This window comes from Nycticebus coucang, chromosome 20, assembly GCF_027406575.1.
Source record: "Nycticebus coucang isolate mNycCou1 chromosome 20, mNycCou1.pri, whole genome shotgun sequence".
Lineage (NCBI taxonomy): Eukaryota > Metazoa > Chordata > Mammalia > Primates > Lorisidae > Nycticebus > Nycticebus coucang.
Window position 1 is genome coordinate 42,464,115 of NC_069799.1, and position 22,440 is coordinate 42,486,554.

The following is a 22,440-nucleotide window of genomic DNA, read 5'->3' on the forward strand; positions in this document are numbered from 1 at the left end:
AGAGATGATTCAGTGGAAGTCTCGTTGAGTTTTCCATACTGATATTGTTGTTTCAAACGTTGTCCACATCATGCACAGGGGAAAATTCCCACTTGGTCTTGGAATCAAGAATGGTCAATTTTGTAAATGGTTATATTTCCATTTTCAAGATGGCACTCAGAAACTTCAGAAACAAATGCACAATCCAAAAAATAAGAGTGAGTTTTAAACCCCTTTTGTTATAGTTTTTAATTTATGTCTTCACTGTTATTTTATTTTCTCTTACTTTTTAAAATCAGCCTATTGAGGTAGTGATTTACATATGACAAATTTCACCAATGTTAAGGGTACAATTCAATGTGTTTCAACAAATGGGAAAGGTTGTGGAGCTACCACCACCCTCTTCAAATCTACGACATTTTCATTACTCCCCCAAATTTCCTAGTGCTCAATCCTTTCTCCCCATCTCTAGCCCCAGAAACTACTGATCTGCTCCAACAGCTTTGCCCTTTCTAGAATTTCATACAAGTAGAATCCCACAGCTGGTTGTGTTAGAGCTCTTTCACTTAGAACAATCCTTTTGAGATTTACCTATCTTCCTGAGTATACTGGACATTCCTTTTAATTGCTGAGCAGTAATATCATTGTGTGAATATACCATAGGCCAAAATTTAGGTTGATGCTAATTTGGAGCTATTAGTAGTAAAGCTGCTATAAACATTAATTCACAAGTCTTTGCATGAATGTATGTTTTTCTTTGTCTTAAGTAAGTAGGTATGAAATTATTGGATTAAATAGTACCCGTATGTTTAACTTTATGAGAATCTGCCAAATTATTTTCCAAAGTGGCTATACTATTTTGCCTTCTTCGGCAATATAGCAGTATTCCAGTATTTCCACGTCTTGGTCAGTACTTGGTATTGTTCATCTTTTTAATTTTAGATAGCCTGGTGCATATGAAGTAGTGCATTACTGCGGCTTGATTTTGTATTTCCCAATGGCTATTGATGTTAAGCATATTTTATGTCATTTTTCATTCATATATCTTCTTTAGGGAAATGTCTGTTTAAAACTTTTGCCCATTTTTTTAAAAAAAAATTGTGTTGTCTTCTCATTATTGAGTTGAAAGAGCTCTTTATATATTGGGTATATTACCTGGATATATGCTTTGCAAATATCTTAGCAATGCAGTTTCAAAAGCAAACATTTTAAATGTTGATAGTCTGATTTATCAAGTTTTTCCCTCATGATTTTTATGTCTAAGAAATCTTTGCCTAACCCAAGGTTACAAAGATGATCTCGTATTCTCTTCCAGAAATTTTACAGTTTTTGATTTTTTCATTTAGATCTGTGGTCCATTTTGAGTTATTTTCTTGTATGTAGTGCAAAGTAAGAATCAGTGTTTCATTTTTGGTATATCAATATCCAATTGTTCCAACATCATTTGTTGAGGGGCATATCCTTTTCCCATTGAATAATCTTTGAAGCTTTAAAAAAACCAATATGCATGGGTCTATTTCTGGACTCTATACTATTAGATTGATTTCATTAGCTTGTGTATATAGTCATGCACTGTGTAAAGACATTTTAGTTGATAACAGATTATGTATTTGATGGTGGTCCCATAGCATTTTAATACCATGTTTTTACTGTAATTTTTCTATGTTTAGATAAGTTTAGATACACAAATCCTTACCATTGTGTTCCAGTTGCCTATAGTATTCAGTACAGTAACAGGTTGGGCAGGTATAGGCTAGGAGAATAGGGCTATACCTTACTGACGAGGTTTGTCAGAGGCTCTACCATCTAGGTTTATGTAAATACACTCTAGGATATTCACACAGCCATTTCTCAGAATCCCCATCATTAAGTGACACATAACTATATATGGATTGCTATAGGTTTATAGCAAATCTTGAAATTAGGTTGTCTAACTCCAACAACTTTGTTCTTTTTCCAAATTGTTTTAAGTGTTCCAGGTCCTTTATATTTTAATATACATTTTATAACCAGCTTTTCAATTTCTAAAAAAAAAAAACACAAGGCAAGATTTTGATTGAACTTACTTTGAATCTAAAATTGTGCCTTGCAGACCTCCCATTACAAGGATTGCAATTTTGATTTTTCATGGTCCCAGATGCGGTGCTTTGAAATCATTGTTTCATTTTGGCCAGGACTGTGCCTTCCACAGGCTGCTCCATAGTCAAGGAGCCCATATGGTGAGGACATTACAGCGAACTCAATTCTGGAACATATGAAACTTCTCTTTTGGCCCACTAGCTGGCTTTGCTGAACCTTCCTTAGGTTGCATGACGGCCTAGGACAGTTCCAGCCAACATGCTCCTCCCTCTCCTTCCGTTGGGTTCAGACTTGTCTCATTCCCTGACATGTTTCCCAGAATTTTCCAGCTCTCTCCCTAGTTTTCTTCTCACAAGCATCTTCCTTAATAAAATCCTTGCACATTGAATCCTGTCTTAATGTCTGGCTTCTCAGAGGATCTAGATTAACCCAAGAGGTACCAAGAGTGGTTTGAAGAAACAGCAAGACGAATACATAAAATTAGCTTACTACTTGGCAGATAGGAATCACATGTATGGTCCCTGGCACAAGATGCAGACCAACTGCTAAAATTTCACTGGTGGAGACTCTTGAAAATGTCCCAGTAGAGTCAAAGGCTGTGATGGGTATGTTGATATAAACATTGGAAATATGGGTAGAATAGTGCTTATAAATACCATAGAACTGGCTGGCTAAGGCAAAGTGCATTGACTCCCCGCTAAGGGAATGGCAGATCTTAATCTAAGGTCTATTAATATGTACCTAATTGCTAAGTAGGAGAACCATGGAGCCCCTAGTGGTAAGGGTGGCAGCATACAAAGATCTCCTTATCATCTATACTGAAGGGCAGGCACAATCAAAATATAAACTTAAGAGCTAATTATGAGGATCTCAGAGCTCTGGAAACATCAAACATCCTTTTAGGCAAGGAAGCTGGATACTTGTCCTTGATGGTGTTGACTCTACAACATGCCTACCTTCACCCTGTGGCCACCCACCTTTCCCTAGTAAGAGTTAAGGCTTTGGCCATGCTGAGAGGTGCTGCAGAATCCTCTTCCCCCAAAGACTCTCCCTGTCCCCTTGAGAGCTGCTGCCATCTCCACTCCTCCTGTCAGACTGATAATTAGAGTTAAATCCCCAGATAACCCAGATGCAGTTAGGGTGGGCCTGATAAGGCAAGAAAGAGACGTAGACAGAAGACAGCTATCGGGCGTGTGCTGGCAGAGTCTGGGGAGTACTTCTGGGATTTCATTTTGAGGGTGCTTGATCAAGGAAGCTGGAGTGTAAAGTGAGATAAGCAAGAATTCCTTGAGTTGAGGCATTTTCTCAGGGTGTGGGACATACCGCCTTACAGAGATCCAGAGGACAAAACAAAGTCACTGAGGGGGTGGCTCTTAAAAGCCCGGAAGAGAAAAATGATGGGCAATGCTCTGCAAAGCAGAAATGCATGAGCTTCCCTAGCAGATAGAAGGGAAAGGATAAGGAGCCTAAGCATGGCTGTGTTCTAATAAAACTTTATTTATAAAAACCAATGCTAGGTGGATCTGGCCATAGTTTGATGACCACTTCCCTAGACAGCAGCTAAACAAGGTGCTGCTTAATATCCATCATTTTCAAAGAAGAAAAAAAGCTGGATACAGGATGAAAAGTCTGAGAACAGTTGCCCCAATAAAAAGTCACTATTTGGTACTCAGTCCCTGACACTAAGCCAAATTTCAAACTGGGAGCCTTTTGACTTAAGAGGTTGGCAGGTCCTATTACAGAATCCCATTATGTCATGGCAAGTTTGAGGCTTGACAATTAAGTTTGCAAACTTGCCACCAGGCAATTATGTTGGCAGCACTGTACAAACAGCTCAGTAAGGTTTTATAACCCTGGTCTATCAGCGTCTCAGAAGTGTGTTCACATTGACATGTGGAGGTGTTTTTGGGTACAGTGGAGAATGTTGGAGCTTGAATTAGAGCAACAAACAAACATTACATTTCTTGTTAAATTTGGCCAGAGTAGAAGTGAAATCAGGGACATGTTAGCCCTAGTTTATGGGATAAAGCCATGAAGAAAACAGCAGTGTGGCTCAGCTCCTGTAGCACAGTGGTTACAGCACCAGCCTCATGCACCGAGGGTGGCGAGTTTGAACTTGGCCTGGGCCAGCTAACCAACAATGACAACTGCAACAAAAGAATAGCCAGGCATTGTAACAAGCACCTGAAGTTCCAGCTACTTGGGAGGCTGAGGCAAGAGAATCGCTTAAGCCCAAGAGTTTGAGATTGCTGTGAGCTGTGACGCTATAGCACTCTACCAAGGGTGACATAGTGAGAGTTTGTTTCAAAAAGAAAGAAAGAAAGAAAAGAGAAAATAGCAGTGTACAAATGGATTAGGCATTTTTCTGAGGGGAGAGAAAATGTCACTGATGAAGAGAAGTCAGGGCAGCCAATAATGGGCAGAATTGACAAAACATTGCAAAAATTGATCAAATTGTGCATCAAAATCACCAGCTGACTGTGAGAAACATAAAAAAGATCAATGAACAAAGTTAGGAAAATCTTGTTGTTGTTGTTTTTTGTTCCCCCCCCCCCCATATTTTCAATTAGGCTATCACCTCATTCCCATATATGGCCTGGGCTTTAGGGCTGGGCCTACAAAATTAGGAAAATCTTAACTGAAATTTTTGGCAAAAGAAAGGTATGTGCAGAAAAAGGAAAGGTCCCAAAGAAGCTCACAGATGAACGATGGTCCCAAAGAACCTCACGGATGAACAGTCGCAGAGTCTTAAGTTTCCCAAGATGTTTTAGAGAGGCAAGGCAATATTCTGGGCCCTGTTATCACTGGTGATGAAACATGGATGTACCAATGCAACCCTGAAACAAAGTATCAAAGTACACAATGGAAGTCAGCCAATTCTCCATAGCCAATCCATGGCCAAACAAGTTCCACCGTCCAAATCAGGTCAAAACAATGTTGCTAAACTTTTTTGATGTCAGAAGGATTCTTTGTTGTGAATTTGTATCAGCTGGATAAACAGTTAACTAAGTTTACTATTTGGAAATATTGAAAAGCTGTGTGAAAAAATTAGATGAATTCTGAATGTATTTATGTTCCTTCATTCTTTACAAGGTTTTTGTTTCTAGTCCTTATCTTAAACATTGTTATTGTTATTAAATTGTAAGCCTCTTTAATTTTGTGAAGGCAAAAAATGGAAACCTAATAAACACACGTATATGTAAAAAAAATAAAGCAAGGTTCAGATACTGTAAAAGAAAAAGAAAAAGAAAAAACATTAGATGAAAACATCTGAACTTTTTGTTAAAAACTCATGGCTCTTGCATCACAACAATGCACCAGCTTCCACAATGCTTTGTATGAGGGAGGTTTTAGCCAGTAAAAATAATAAATGTATTAAAATACCCTCCTTACTCATCTTATCTGACCCCAAATGACTTTTTCCTTTACCTGAAGATAAAGGAAATATTGAAAGAAAGACATTTTAATGACATTCAAGACATCAAAGGTAATATGACAACTCTGATGGCCATTCCAGAAAAAAGTTCCAAAGTTGCTTTGAAAGGTGGACTAGGCACTGGAATCAGTGCACAGCTTCCAAAGGAGAGTACTTCAAAAGTGACTCCAGTGATATTTAGCAATGAGACATGTAGCACTTTTTCTAAGTTTAGTTCTCAAACTTCATTGTCAGCCCTCATATATCTGGTGACATTTCCCTAGTTGATCCCCAAAGTGACCTATAACTATTTATTCAGGTAACTATTTCACAAACTGGTTATGAGGTCTAAGTTGACACTGACACCCAGAGACCCAAAGCATCGCCATGGCCCTTGATTAGCATGGGGCTTGCAGGAAACAGATAATAGTACCTGGAGCCCTGGTGACAGTCCAGTTCAAGGTGGGCCCCCTGCTCCATGGACCTTCCTACTGTCATTTTCCAATTCCTGAGCGTAAGTGGAATCGATACACTGAACAATTGACGTGACCCCACATTGTGTCCCTTGTCTGTGGAGTAGGACTTTAATAGCGAGGAAAACCAAATGGAACCCTCTGATGCTGTGGGCAGATAACAGAGACCAGGCACCTAAATGATACTGGGGTGTTGGTCTCTATCACTTCTGTTTGATTCATCAGTGTGGGCCCTGCAGAAACCAATCTAGATTCTGAAGGAAGTCTTAGAGTAACACAGGCTCTACTGACTTGCAGCCCCCTAGAAATGCTGTGTCAATTCTGGTATTTTTGATAAAACAGATTAATAAGGCTTCAGATAGGTGGGATACAGCATGGGTTTGGAAAATGTGCTTTTCTCCATTCCAATTAGGAAAAAGGATCAGAAACACTTCACGTTCAGGTGAGAGTGACAATATTCCTTTAGAACTATGCTAATCCTCCTACTCTGTCATGATATAATCTGAAGAAGTAGGGACCATTCAGAAATCACACTAATCATCATATTAACCTCGTGCTGCTCTGCACCAGAAGGGCAAGGGATGGCAATGTAGGAGGAGGATTTGTAGGTCACCTGTGCTCTGGAGCTGTAGTCTCTAACTCCAGTTACAGGTCTAGTATCTGTCTGTGTCCTCTTAGGAACTGGGTCACACAGCAGGAGGTGAGTGGTGACAGAGGCAGGTGAACAAAGCTTCATCTGTATTTACAGCCACTCCCCATTACTTGCATCATGGCCTGAGATCTGCCTCCTTTCAGATCAGCAGCAGCATTAGAGTCCTATAGGAACGTGAATCCTACAGTAAATTGCAAACGAGAGAGACTAGTTTCTCTCTTACGAAAATCTTCTTATGAAAATCAAATGCCTGAAGATCTGTGGTGGAGATGTAATGTGCTTAAATCATCCAGAAACCATCACTTCTGCCCCAGTCCATGGAAAAATTATCTATATGAAACCAGCTTCTGGTGCCAAAAAGGTTGGGGACTGATGCTGTAGAAGGGGAGAGAGAAACCCTGTGAAGGTCACTGGATAATTCAGTGAGCTTTTTAGGGGCCCCACTAGTTAGGGGCACACTGGGACAACCCTTTCAAAGATAAATGCAAATTTTGACATCTTGAATTCTTCGTGTAAAACAAGAAGCATAGTAGGCCTCTTTGGATTCTAGAGGACACATATTGCAGCCCTGGAAAACTGCTGTAGCCCATGTATCGGGGAAAAGGAAGCCTGTCAGTCAGCATAGCACCAGACCAGGGAAGAACACGACATCAAGTCCAGCCCTGCCACTGGGATCGTCTCGTCAAGCAGAATCTATGGTCTGAGATTGTCAGTGAGGAAAAGCTGAAGCAGTGTGGAAGGTTATGACAAGCTGCAGGAGGAGAATCACAGTGCAGGCCCCTGTGATTCTGATATAATGCCAGACCATCCTCAGCAGAAAATAACAGCTTTGGGAAATAGTCCCTGGAGTATCACTGGGCTCTGGTGGAGATGAAATGCTTAACCATGGGACTCCAAGTGACCAAATATCCAGAACTTATCACTATGAAATGGGTTTTTCATAAGATGGAAACAGGGCACCCAGGACCAGATGGGACTAGGGCCAGAGGCCACACATCAGTTGCTCATGGAAGTTGCTCAGATGTTGCATTAATGCACCTGTTCCCTATCCCCAGTTCACGGAAGAGGAAAAAGTCAAAAAGCGGGCAGCACCTGTGGCTCAGTGAGTAGGGCGCCAGTCCCATATACTGAGGCAGCAGGTTCAAACCTGGCCTTGGTCAAACTGCAACAACAAAAAAATAGCCGGGCATTGTGGCAGGCACCTGTGGTGACAGCTACTCAAGAGGCTGAGGCAAGAGAATCACTTAAGCCCGGGTGTTGAAAGTTCCTGTGAGCTGTGTAGCCACAGCACTCTACCATGGGCAACAAAGTGAGACTTTGTCTCAAAAGAAAAAAAAAAAAGTCAAAAAACTACAGGTTGTCTTAGAGATGTTGGCTCATATGCAGGCACAAACCAAAAGGGACAGGGCTGCATTCCAGCCACATTCATGGACAACTGAAAGGTTGTTGGAAAGAAAACATTTTCAGGATGGGCTGAGCTTGGAGCTTGGAGCCATGCACCTGAAGTCGCCAGAGGTGAAATACACGCACACAACTGGACAGTGGCCTGAAAGGAAGAAGAAAGGATGACTGAGACAAGGAGTTCTGGGGAAGAGGTGTGTAGATGGGCAAATGGGTGGAAAGCCAAAATGTGAACATGTATGTGCCACGTCTGAATGCCCAGAGAGCATCCACCTACCACGGAAGGGGCACCGAATGATTAAAGCAGCCAAAGTGACTCAGCTAGTTGATATTTGCCAGTTTTGTCAGCAGGCACCCAGAATTGGCATCATAGACCCATAAAGAAAGTAGCCACAGTGGCCAAGACAGACGCTACTGATGAGTCCAGCACTGTGCCCTTCTTCTTGCCCAGGTCTGTTTCACTATTGCTGTCTCTCAATGTTCAGTTTGCCCACAGTAGATGCCAACTAAGCCCCTGAGCACTGTTTCTTGGGAGACCAGCAGGCCTTGTACCTGTGAGTTGGCTCTGTGGGCCCTTTTCATCTTGGAAGGGCTGGAATAGATACCCCATCCCTGGGGATGAGACTGCCTCTCCCACCTGCAGAGCCTCAGTGTCTGTGTAGCTCTAGAAAGATCACACTGGTTGCTGGATTGAAACCGAGCTGTATGGAGCAAGGTGGAAGACCAGGAGACCGCTTAGGACAGCGGTCTCCAACCATTTTGGCAGCAGACTGGTTTCTTGGATTTTGTCCATGGATAATTTCTCCATGGTGGAAGACCAGGAGACCACTTAGGGTAATGGTTCCCAACCATTTTGTCACCAGGAACTGGTTTCATGGATTTTTTCCTTGGACAATTTTTCCATGGACCTGGGCAGGGGGAGGTTGATTTTGGGATGATTGAAACACATTATGTCTCCACCTCAGGTCATCAGGCATTAATTGGATTCTCATAAGGAGCACACAACCTAGATCACTGGCATGCTCAGTTTACGGCAGGGTTCTTGCCCCTATGAGAATGTAATGCTGCTACTGATCTGACAGGAGGTGGAGCTCAGGCAGTGATGTGAGTGATGGGGAGCGGCTGTAAATACAGATGAAGCTTTGTTCACCTGCCACCTCTCACCTCCTGCTGTGCAGCCCAGTTTCAAACGGTTCACATGCTGGTACTGCTCCATGACTCAGAATTGGGGATTGCAGACTTAGGAGAGTCTTGCAATAGGCCAGTTAATAAGAACTGATGGTTGGGTGGCAATAGAGGTGGTGAGATGATAGGATTCAAATTTAAATAAATAAATAAAAGGTAGACAGAGTACTTTCTTCCAAGGAATCTCAAACTCACCTTTCTGCATTTTAATGGACAATATGTTCTCGCTGATTATCCTCCGACTCAATGAATCTTTTGATAAAATTGCAAACCATGTTTCAGGGTTCCATGGGCACAAAGAAAGCAGGGTAAATCTCTAGTGGCTATGTGCCCAGAAAGGGTATTACTTTTGGCAAAATGAACCAGAGCAATTTCCAAACTAGTATTTATTCTTTCTTAAATTATGCACACAACAAATGTCTGGGTGAGCCGACTCCTCTAACCCATGTACTAATGGGTCAGTAGGCTTATAATTTGGAGCACTCGGTCAGGAAATTCTGAAATTAAAGTTCTTTCACAAGTGTTAACTCATCCCCTCAGCACTTTTGAATATATCCATTTAACACACCAATTAGTAATTCTAAATTGCATTCTAAGTTCTGCAGGTGATTTTTCTGATGAAATGTTGCTTTGCTAATTCTAGGGGGTGTTGTTTATAGAGTTTGCTTTTGCATTGAAAATAGCTTCAATTTTTGCCTTTGATAAAAATGGTGACGATTGGTAAAAGGTCCACCCAACTGGATGCGTCACTGTGACTTTGACATGGTCTACAGGTCTCTAAAGTTTACAATCAAATAGGGTGATCATGTATATATTTTTCACATTTATAGAAAGCAAATCTTTGGCATAAGATAGTTTAAGAAAAAAAAATCATTGCTTTTAACTACGTAAAACTCCCAGGAAATATTGTGTTCTGTATAGTGCACATACAACATGTCTATGTTTAATTCACCATTAAGCTGTTTCCTGGGACAGATTAATTTTCTGCCATAAATGCCTAGTGCTCAATGACAACTAATGATTTCAAATCTTAAGCAGTAATAGGTACTCCTCACTAAGAGCCCTTTACACAGATGTTAAGTCACACACTCACACAGAATAATTCTTTGTGTTTGTTTGTTTTCAGATTTCTTTGTTGGATACATGCAGAAAGCTTCTATTCTGAAGCAGAGTTTCCAGCTGAATTTGGGACAGGGAGAATGAAATAAAGATAGCAATTTATTATCTGTCCTCATCATTTGTATGTCACTATGGCTTGGAAGATACAGATGAATGGTATGAAAAGGAGGGTAAGATATTGGTGGTGGTGATAGAGGAAAGCCTTTTCAAATGTCTCTGCAAAGCACAGGCCTCCCCGGCTTGGCCAGTGGGACACTTAGAACCAAAATATTTACAGCTCCTAAATGTGCTGAATACAGCTATTCATTGTGTGTGCACATTTGTTTATGGTTCTTCAGTATTGAGGCTATAGAAGAACACGGACCCTCAAATCTCGCAAAGAAAACAGTGCAATGTGTTAGAGAAAGCAGGGAGTGGATAGAAATATATAAACCAAGGACTCTCGAGGGACTGAGTGTCCTACCACACCTGTAAGAATTCATCGTGTCTGCTACTTGCCTTGTTTTTCCACTAGAGTCTCCCTTTAAAAAGTTTATGAAAGAGAGATTTAAGGTTCTGCTTTGGGGTGAAACTATATGAACGTTAACAAATCCTAGGTTCTATGAAATCATAAAAATGAAGCATCCGGCCACATTTTTGTTATACTTTTGGCTGCCATAATTGTTTCAATGGCCTCTCACTTTTACCCAGGAAAGCAAAAATTTAGATATTTTATTTTTACCATTAGATGTCAAATTTAGATGCTTTATTTTTACCATTAACAGTTATTGTATTCAAATTAGTTGACATTAACTAATTTGGAGCTCCTCAGCCAGCACCCATGTTCTCCAAACCTGTAGAATCAGGAGCGATGTTTTGCGTGGTGACAGGATGGCATATTTGCAATCTCAGCACATGGCTAACAAATCTGTTGACTGTCTCCTTCTTTCCTGAATCTCTCCTTTTCTGGCTTTCCTTGTCTTCTCCCCCATGAATGCTGGTTTCTGTAAAACTCTACCAGTTCTGGTTTCTTCTGATTCCCAGGTCAAACACCCACCCACACATACACACATAGATACACATACACACACCCTCACACATACCCACAAATGTACGTACACACACACACACACACACATATAGAGACACACATCCCACCACAATGAGACAGAATTTTATTTATTTTCTGTCCTTTGGCATCTTGCTTATTTCTCTGCTCTTCCTCCAATTACTTCTCTCCCTTTTGTTTTTCATTTTAAGACAGACATTAGAACTGGAATCCATAGACTTCAATAAAGATGGGAAAGACAGATTGACTTTTGGTGTCTTCCAAATCATAGAACATTTCTCATGCTCCAAGGGAAAAGAAAAGAAAAAGTTGGTAAATGTTTACATTCCAGGAATTAAATGAAAGCCAATTCTTGATATTTAGGACTTCATAGGGATGAGAACTTGAGGCATAGCACCAAGGGACACAGACTTACAATTTTCAACAGGTTTATTTATTAATGAGCTTATTCACAGCTGCCATTCTGAATAGCATCTCAAAAAGAAAGTTTATTTTAAAGTAAAAATGAAAATCTGTAAGCACAATTTTTTGTTGAAATATATGCTTACGGGAGAATGCACAAATCATAAATGTATATAGCACATGGAACTTTTACCAAGGTAGCGATCCGTATCACTATATCGAGAAAATAGAAGATGATCAGGCCCCTAGCCTCTCCCATCTTGCCCCATCCCATTGATTAAGTCCCAACAATAGGGACTACTCCCTTAACTCCCCTCATCATGGATTCATTTCACCAGTTTTTGAGTTTTATATAAATATGATTTCATAGTACATGTTTTTTTCGAACTTATTTCTTTTACTTAACATATCCTGAGATTCATTCATATTGTTAAAATAGAACACTAGTTTATCCCTTTTTGCTGCTTTATTGTAATTAACTGTATGAGTATATTGCAGTTTGTCTTTCTATTGTTGATGAACATTTGGCAGGCCCCGCGTTTTTTGGTTATTATAGATAAAGCATCTCTAAATGTTCTTATACATGCCTTTGGAGTGTACACACACAGGCAATTTTGTTAGATATTTATCTAGGCATGGTGGTTGTGGGGTGTGGAATATGGTATGTAGTTTAGCTTTAATAAATACTGTCAAATTGTTTTTTAAGGTAGTTGTACACATTTAGACTCCCTAAGAATTCCACTTGTTCTACATTCTTGCCAATACTTGATGTACATTCGACTTGTATTGTTAGCTGTTCTGTTGGTTATATGGAAGTATTTCATTTTGGTTTTTATTTCTATTTCCCTCATGACTAATGAGCACGATTTCCTATGTTCATTAACCATCACAGACGTATTTTCTTTTCCAGAGAGCTTGTTCAGTTCTTGTTCATTTTTCTATTGTGTTGTTTGTTTTGTCTCAAGGATGTGTGAGCTTGTGGTAGGCAGCCTGTACAACCACCTGCAGTGATCCTCACCTGCTGTTCACACCCTTGAGTGTGGACTGAACTAATGACTCACTCTCACTTGTTTTTCCTTTTCTAGAGACAAGGTCTAGCTCTGTTATCCAGGCTGGCAGGCAGTGGCACAATCCTAACTCACTGTAATCTTGAACTCCTGAGCTCAAGTTAATCCTCCCACCTGGGCTTACCACGATGCTGGGCAACAGTCATGAGCCACTGTACCCAGCTTGATTCACATCTAATGAATAGAACACAGCAAAGGTGATGAGATGTCCTTTCTTTCTTTCTTCTTCTTTTTTTTGGAGACAAAATCTCACTCTGTTGTCCTGTGTAGGGTGGCAAGGAGTCATAACTCACAGCAACCTCAAACTCAAGAGGTCCTCTTGCCTAATACTCCTGAGTAGCTGGGACTACAGGTGCCCACCACAACTCCTGGCTAGTTTTTCTATTTTTAGTAGAGATAGCATTTTACTTTTGCTCAGACTGGTCTCGAACTCCTGAGCTCAAGCAATCTACCCACCTCAGCCTACCAAAGGGCTAGGCTTACAGGTGTGAGCCACCGTGCCCAGCTGAGATGTCATTTCTAATATTGAGTTTCAAGAAGATGGCAACTTCTCTGTTACAAATCCTCTCTCTCTCTCTCTCTCCCTCTACCTGTGCCTTAGGAGAAACTACCCAACTTTGAGCTGCCCAGTGGAGACATCCACATACTAAGAAACTGATACTTCCAGCCAATAGCCAAGGAGCATCTGATTCCCGGCTATAGCCACGTCAGAGAGCTTGGAAGCAGCTTCCTCCTTGGTGAGGCCTTGAGATGATTACAAACAGGTCCTGTTGATGGCTTAGCTTCCATCTCATGAGACACCCTGAGCTAGAGGCACTCACCTAAGCCATGTTCAGATTCCTGATCCACAGAAACTGAGATAATAAGCATTTGCTCTTTTAAGCACCCCAGTTTCGGGGTAGCTTGCCCTATAGCAGTAGATAGTTAACAGAAGTCGTTCTTTGTAGATACAGTCCAAATGAGTCCTTTTTATATGTTTTGCAAATATATTCTCTTGCTCTTGGTTTTCCTTCCCAATTTTCATTCCTTTCATAAGTAAAAATTCTCAGTTTTTCAAGGATTTCAATGTATTATACCTTTCTTTAATGGTGAATACTAAGGTGCTCTTTTTAAGAAAGTTAAAGATATCTTTGCTGATCCAGAAGTCATGAATGTTTTCAATTGATACATTTTCAAAAGAAAAACTCATTCATCAGAATAAAAAATATTTTCCCCAATAATCACACTAGAATGCAAGAAATTTATTGAACAATTACTGAGAGAAAAGGCTCCATGCTGATTTCTTTAGGTTCATACTATTCTTCAATCCTCACAGGTATTACATAGCAGAGATGATATTTAAAACTAGACCTGTATGAGTCTTTGAAGTCTTTACCATTTATTGTTTATTTAGTCATTACTTTCTTGACACAAGCTTGCTCTTTGGGAGTTCTGACTTGTACTTTCTGTCTTAGTGGGGAAGAAGAGGAATAAAATCAATCAGTTTGTCTTTTAAAATACATTTTTGTGCATGTGCATCTTTTGGATTCTGTGCAGTTTGAGCTAGAAGAAACAGAATGCACATTGGGCTCGAGCTGTCCTGTCTTCTTCACCATGAATGAATGTTTCATAGTTACGTGAACTTGGACAACACATTTAACCTCCCTGGGTGTGTTCTGGCAGTTTTCCTTTCCTAAGCACCCAACATTTTGCCTTTTTAACAGTGCCCTGCTTTTCCCTAGGGAGTTACCTCTTAATTTTGGGGGGAACAGATCAGGAGCATTGCCTCTTGCTCAGAAGACACCTATGTCCCTGGAGGCCCCTTCTACTATCTCCTTCTCCCCACCACAGCATAGCCAAAGATCAGGTACACATCCCAGGCTTGCATTATCAGAAACTCATTCTGGTGACGCAGTGGGGTAATAAAAAATTGGAAAGTAATTGGTTGCAGTCCAGTGGAACTGACTGACATTCAATAGTAGTTCTGCACCATCTCCACCTCTGTGGCACAATGCCCATGAGGATTGAATTATATCATGTAGCTAAAGCAACTAGCACCACACCTTCCCCCTACTAATTGTTCAATAAATGCTATGTATTGTGTCATGATTATTAGCAAACATATATTCTCTTCTGGTTAATGTGTTTTCCTTTTGACAATACAACAATAAAACACATTCTGTAGTTTAATTTTTATGTCCATGATATTTGTATTTGGCAAACCAAGTCAGCAGCTTGGCAGGTCTGATTCATGTTTCACTTTGAGTTCTTCATTATTACTAAGGCCTTGTCCCTCTGAGTAGCCAAGTATACAGAATGAGGCAAAACAGACCATAAGTAGAGACAGCTGTTAAGAAACTGACCTGTATGCATACGTGCTGTTTTGTATTCTTATAAATGATATTTCGGGCCTGTTAACAGTTTGATAAATGTACGTCTAACAATTGAATGTTCTCATTCTGAACATCCTGTTGGTTCTTAGGTATTAACTTTTTGACTTAAATCTCTATAAATTCTGCTCTCTCTCCCCTCCTCTCTCTCCTCTCTTTTCTCTGTCTCTCCTCTCTCCCCCTCTCCCTTTCCTCTCTCTCCTCTCTCTCTCTCTCCTTTTCTCTCCTCCTTGGTGCTCCTCTACAGCATCCCTCCCTTGCCAATAAAAACCTTTTGTACAAGCAAAAAAAAAAAAAAAAAAAAAAATTCTTTGAATGGAAACGTTCAGGGTCAGGATAATCACACAACTTGTTTGCATGTCTCTATACGATTTTTTTTTGGTATAAATTCTCTCAGAGCAATTGTCTTTACTCTCTTCTTTCTTTGCTAACATATCTATGTGAGTGGGAAGTGAGGAAGACAAAGGGCTAGAGAGAGGGTGAAGAGAAGAGATGAAGGTTGAGCAGGAGGAAAGCCCTTGATCCTGGTAGCTCCTGGGATAAGGATGACTCTCCACGATGACTTGCTTGCTGTGAGCATCTCTTCTGACTTTGAAGTGACTCACAGTGCAGCAGCTCATGTAGGTCACTGGTTGGCCAAGGCTGGAAGACACCCACCTGGGACAGAGGTAAGGACACCTTCAGACAGGACAGAGAGCCAGCTGGAGTGCAGCACAGCATTAGGGAAAAGGTGAAGAATCCGGGTATTTCTCAATGCGTGTGCTCTCCTACAGACTGCTAATGCATTGAAGTCTGTCCCTAAATATTTGGGAAGAACACACAGAACAGAACAAAAAGCAACTGTCCACTCTCTGCTGGAGCAATGACTATGCCACAGCTCCACCTTTCTCCAAGCCAGTCTTTGGGATGAAACATGATGATAAAATTAACAGCCATGGCTTGGGGCCCATAGCTCAGTGGTTAGGGAGTTGGCCATATACACGGGGCTGGCGGGTTTGAACCCACACCAGAGCTGCTAAATAACAACTACTACAACAACAAAAAAATAGCTGGGAGTTGTGGTGGACGCCTGTATTTCCAGCTACTTGGAAGGCTGAGGCAAGAGAATCATGTAAGGCCAAGAGTTTGAAGTTGCTGTGAGCTGAGACAGCACAGCACTCTAGTGAGGGTGACATATTGAGACTCTGTCTCAAAAAAAAAAAAAAAAGAAAAAAGTCACCAGCTACACCTCATGTCTCTACACAAAACACCTCATGTGTGAGCAACCATCTGAAATTCATCAGGAACTGCCATTCTTGGGCTTTAGCTCAACCCTAAGGAAATTCTAGGTTTTTCTTGCAACAAGGAAGCTTGACTTTAGAAGCAAAGAGCAGGTGTGAGTGCCCATCTGGTCCCAGCTGTCCCCTGCAGCTGCTTCTTTACTGATTGGCCCCCTCCCACTCACAAGGGTCCCTGCTAACTCCTTTGGGGATGTTGCCCCCACTAATCCTGACCTCCAGAACTCTTTCCTGTAGTCAGTTCCATCTAGATTTGGACTTATTCCTTTCTTACTTAGAAGCAAGAGTTCATTTAAATTGCTTGTAATGCAATAAAGGTCAAAATTGGAAATTTTCCTAAGGAAACTGATTAAGACCCAAAGGTACGTAAAGTGACACTTTCCCAAAGAGCAAAGGCTAACCTGTAGAAATCAATGTTCTGTATCTCAGGTTAATTACAGTTTGATACACATTAATTCAGCAGGAATATCTTTCCCATACTCTGCATATACACTCTTCTCTGGCTGGAATGCTGAGCTCAGATGTCCAAAGCCCAAGCCTCATGCCAGAAGTTTTTCTGGTGGACTTTCATTTCCTCTTAGAACCTGCTTCCTTCCTAATCTCTTCTCCAGATACAACTCCTGGTTTTCCCCTCTGGTTCCTTACTATGCAATATATTTATGTTGCAACTATGCTGGCTGAAATGAGTTCAGCTCTATTTCTTGGCTCCCTAAATCAGGTCTGAGAAGTTCCCTTTCTTGACTTCAAGCTATCTGCAAGAATCATAAAGCCATCTGTACAATATAGGTTTCTAAGAACTCGAAGACCTGTAATCTCTACTCTTGGCTAATCCAGTTCTTACTGTCCTGATTAATTAGTCTACATCAGAGTTCTCCAGGGGGCTTGTTATGGTACAGAATCTCTGTCCTCACCCCTCTAATCAGAATCTGCCTTTTAACAAGGTGCTTTATACAGGTCCAAACTATGCCCTGAACTCGGCTCTTAAATTGAAGCACTTCATGAGCCTATAGTGTTTGAGGGATACACAAATGGCAATTTAAAACAATATTTTTATATTAAAATGAACATGGGTATATTATGAGGTATAATGCACAACTCATAAAACTTTTAAGAAACAATTTCTAGTTCATAGTAGATAATTTCAAAGTATACCCACAAGGATCTTGGGTATATGCAATTATTACCATCCTCCCTCATGAGTAATTACGTTGGAAGGGTTGAGAAGTGGGGATCCTTTATCTGTTTCTGAAAGTTAACATCTGGACCTGATTTTGTTAATCATAACACGGCTTTAATAGTGACCATGTCTTTCCTCAGGGATAGAACATGCAATTTTCTTGTCATAACCAGCAGAACACTTCTCCTCTAGTTGAAAATTTGGTAATCTTACTGGACTATTCCCTGTTCCCCTTTTCTAGACTGACTTTTCAGTGACAGTGTTTTCTGTAAGTTCTGATGGGAATTTTCTGTCTCCTTTCTGTCTCTACGCCTGCATCTCCAGAGAAATTCTTATTTTGCTCGGTGTTACCGTATAAAGCATTTTATGCATGCCGTCATGTAATAATAAGAGACAATGCTACGAGAAGATTCTTTCACAAATAATTGACATGTTTTCTTAGAGAATTTGGTTGATTATGCTTTGTTGAACATCTAAAGAGTTGTAGAAACTAACAAAGAGACCTTGTGGATGAAACTAGAAATGAGAAACTCATCAACTCCTTAGAGGAGAAGAAAGGATGGAGAGAAAAACTTACAGAATTACTGGAGGTAAATGTATCAGAGCCCATGAAAAGGCATGTTTGAACTTTGATGGTGAAATCATATCTAACAAACTCCCTTGCCACCATCCACTGCTGTTTTGAGCCTCCGACGCTGCAAGATGAGAAAGAATAGAAATACTCCTAGTGTTATTTTTGTATTCTAGTACACTCATATGATGACAGAATCTTTTTTCTGGTTTAACATAAGGGTACATGCAATTATATTACCTTGCATTTGCAATGTAAAGCCTGAGTTGTTGAGTCCTTCCCCCAGGAGGTGTGCCATGTACCCAGGTAGGAGTTACCTAATCCCCTACACCCCTCCCCGATTCTTGAATTTAATTGTGTTTTTATGTAATGTGGACCTGTAGTTGATCATTTACTGGTTTCTAATTAGTATTGAGTACATGGGATGCTTGCTTTTCCATTCGTGTGATACTTTACTTAGGAGAATGTTCTCCAGATCCATCCAGGTAAATACAAAACATGTGAAGTCTCCATCTTTCCCATCTTTCCTTATGGCTGAATAGTATTCCATGGTATACATATAACCACAGTTTATCCATTCAATGGTTAATGGACACTTGGGTTGTCTCCACATCTTTGCTATTGTTAATTGAACTACAATAAATATTCAATTACAAATGTCCTTATGGTAAAATGATTTTTTTGTTCTTTTGGGTAGATACCTAGTAATGGAATTGCAGGATCGAATGGAAGGTCTACTGACAGCTCTTTAAGGATTCTCCACACTTCTTTACAAAAAGTCTGTATGAATTTGCAGTCTCACCAACAGTGTAAAAGTGTCCCCTTCTCTCCACATCCATTTGCAGTTTTGAAGCTTTGTGATGAGGGCTATTCTCATTGGCGTTAGGTGATATCTCAGGGTGGTTTTGATTTGCATTTCTCTGATGATTTGGGACAATGAGCATTTTTTTCATATCTTTGTTGGCCATTTATCTGTCTTCTTCTGAGAAGGCTGGGTTCATGTCCCTTGCCCAATGATTGATGGGGTTGTTTGCTCTTTTCTTATTGATTTGAGTTTTTTGTAGAATCCAGTTATTATGACAACCTTTAAAAACATTGCTTCTATAGATTAAGAATCCTCTGTAGAATGATATAGGAACTTCATTCTGAACAGAGCTGATAATGGTAGATGAAAGAATTGGGATGAAAGAATTGCAAGGAAAATTACAAATGATGCATTTGTTCGGTTTATTTGGTCTTAATCTAAAACAGTTCAACTGCTCAACCTGCCTTCAGTCAACAAGGAATTTTAGCTATGGCTAGGTAGCTGTGAATTTGAGAAGAAAGTATTTTGCAAAGGAGAGAGTTTCATAGGATCTTCAGAGTTATGGCCATATTCAGGCTGGCGTAGTAACCTGGGTTCCATGAGAGATACTTACATGAATATTTAAGACACACCTTCAGGGAAAGGGCTAAAAAGTCAGATTTTCCTTCCTGTCTTATCATACCTACCGTCTTCCTACCTATATAAAGTCTGACTCCCTGAAAGCTTGAGACCTTTTTTATTCTGCTATCTATGAATTAAATTGGAATTTTACAGTAGTTTATAAAGTAATTTATGTTGTAGAAAACAAGCTTCTTGGCACTTAAAGAAACAGATGTGGGTCATTTATAAAGAACGGAGTGGGGATAGGTACTGATGAACTTTTCTCTACTCCAGAGTTAAGGAAATACATGTAGATATTGTCCTGAAATGGTGATATGGGAGAATGATTTTCTAAGCTTTGGATTTTCCAGCATGAGAACATACTGTATGGCCAGATTTAGGAGGCTCAAGAAATGCTCACTGTAATGCTTGTTTTGCAAGAAATATCAGGTTTGCTACAGCCTTTCCCTGAACATCTTTGCTGTGCAATTTTAAAACCACGTTCCTGTGCCTTTCTTCACAGTAGAGTGTAATTCCATGGGAAGCATCAGGCCCGGGCCTAATAATAGATGCATAAAACTGTAACATCCTTGGGACTTTCACATGATTGTCAGATGGCAAAATACAGAGGATGGTGTAAGTTGAGCAGTTATGAATTTTTAAGAGTCCAATTTCTATGTGCTGGCTGATATCTCAGAAGAGATAATAACTTCATTGTGGCTCGTGGCCCTTACCGAGTAACAAAGAAAGAAAAGCTCTTGGAAGGAAAACTGTTCATTTTGACTAATGAATTAGAGCTCAAAGAAAGCAACTTTCTTCTCTGTCTGCTCACATCTGCTCCTGAGGAGACTGAAAACCCCTGCACATGTGAAACAGTGCGACATTAACCCAGGTAGAGCAGTCACCTGAGGTTCCCGAGAGAGCAGGAAGATGCCAGGGAAAGCCCTTCCCTCTCAGAGGAGAGGCTTTATGAAATGGTATCAGAGGGCTTTTGGTAGCATCTACTTATTAAAATGGCAGTGGCAGGGTCTCCCTGTTTCTTGTGGAAGGCAGAGAGGTCAGTCCAAGGTGGTTCTCCTGAGGAAAGTGGAGCAATATTATAAAAATCAGCCGCACTTGGCTTTGCTGCATGCACGAGTGGTTTTATCCCGTCTTTCCTCTCCAAAGTCTTGGGATCAAAAGTACTGAGCACAAACACAAGGGGTGGCCCAGCTTCCCTGTCCCTTTCAGTCCTTTGTCCTTCTCTAGTTGAATAAAAAGATTGGAACCTTTGTGTGTGTGTGGTGTGTGAGCGAGCTTAGGTGAAGGGCCCTGGCAGATTTCTTTTCAAACACCCAGGAACTAATCTCTTTAAGTCTTATAAAGAGTTATGTCTGTGTCATAAAAAAAATAAGATAAAGTCATAAAATAATACCAGGTTAAATGAAGTCAGACCGAATGTATCCTGGAGACACAGAACAACAATAGTATTTGAGTGAGAAAATAGATGGAAAAAAAAATCCTTTTCATGTGAAAACCAGAACACACTGGACTCTTTTGATCTAATTAAAAACCTTTCAGCCTGGCTGTGTTGGGTTGGCTTTTCCATGCTTTCTGCACCCATTTTCACCGGAATACCGGGGTTCTGGGAAGCCTACAGCTCTGTGAGATGTGCTGAGTGATACAGCTGGCTAATGTGGTTCCTGGAAGAAGCGATGACTTCTCCCCACGTGCGGCCTCTCTGCTGACATATCTGAAACTACTCAGCAGACTCGTTATAGATCTTGGTTAAAAGCCATTTCCCAGTCCCTGAAGGGCAGCTATCACTCGGGGGACTGTTTATTTTTGAAATTTATGGAAGGATGCACCACCCTATATTATATCGGACAGAGAGCTTAGATTTCATTCGTGAATATTGTTTTTCATTAAAAATGAGATATATGGGTGTTAAAAATCGTGGAAAGAGAGTCATAGTCATGTCATCCCTACACAAATGCTGCAAGTTCATGTTTTACATGGTGACAATTACAGTATCATTTTTAACTCTTCTTTTTATATGAGTAAGACTTCATCACATGTTTCACACTGCCATATATTTTTCTTAGTTATTTTTGTCAGCGAGTATATGTTAATTTCTTGTGTGATGTAACTACATTGTTCTATTGTCTGCAATTAGCCTGTTGGTGGTGTGTGTGTGTGTATGTGTGTGTGCGTATGTGTGTGTGTATGTGTATGTGTGTGTATGTGTGTGTGTATGTGTGTGTGCGTATGTGTGTGCGTATGTGTGTGTGTGTGTGTGTATGTGTGTGTTCTTTTTGCTTTTCCTTCCTAGCAATTTTGCTTGTACTGAATTATTAGCTTAGGAATAAAATTAGTGGGTTAAAGTTTATGACAATCTCTGTTGCTCCGTCTGTTCTTTGTCAACTGCTTTTCCCGAAAGTGCTTATATCAATAGCAGTAGTAATATTGCAGTAAATGTGTAACACTAGGTTTTTTTTAGTAATTTCTGCTACAATTTATTTTTATTTTTTGCTAATTTGGGTGAAAATAGTTGCTCAAGTTTACTTTGGCATGCCCTCCAGAGGTTATATTTGCAAAGATAGAAATTATTTCTCTCTGCTTATTATCTGCATTTTTTCTTGTACCAGTTATCAGTGTGATATATTTTGCAATTTCTCTTATGCACTGAATCCATCAGTTTCATAATAGGCCTTAAAAAGCCCGCACAGCGGGGTAGGTCTCCATCATCTAGCTAATTCTTTTGCTATCCTGAGGAATGGCTTTGGGACAATATTCTTGTCTCATAGATATTTCTAAACAAATATCCATACCAACTGTTGGT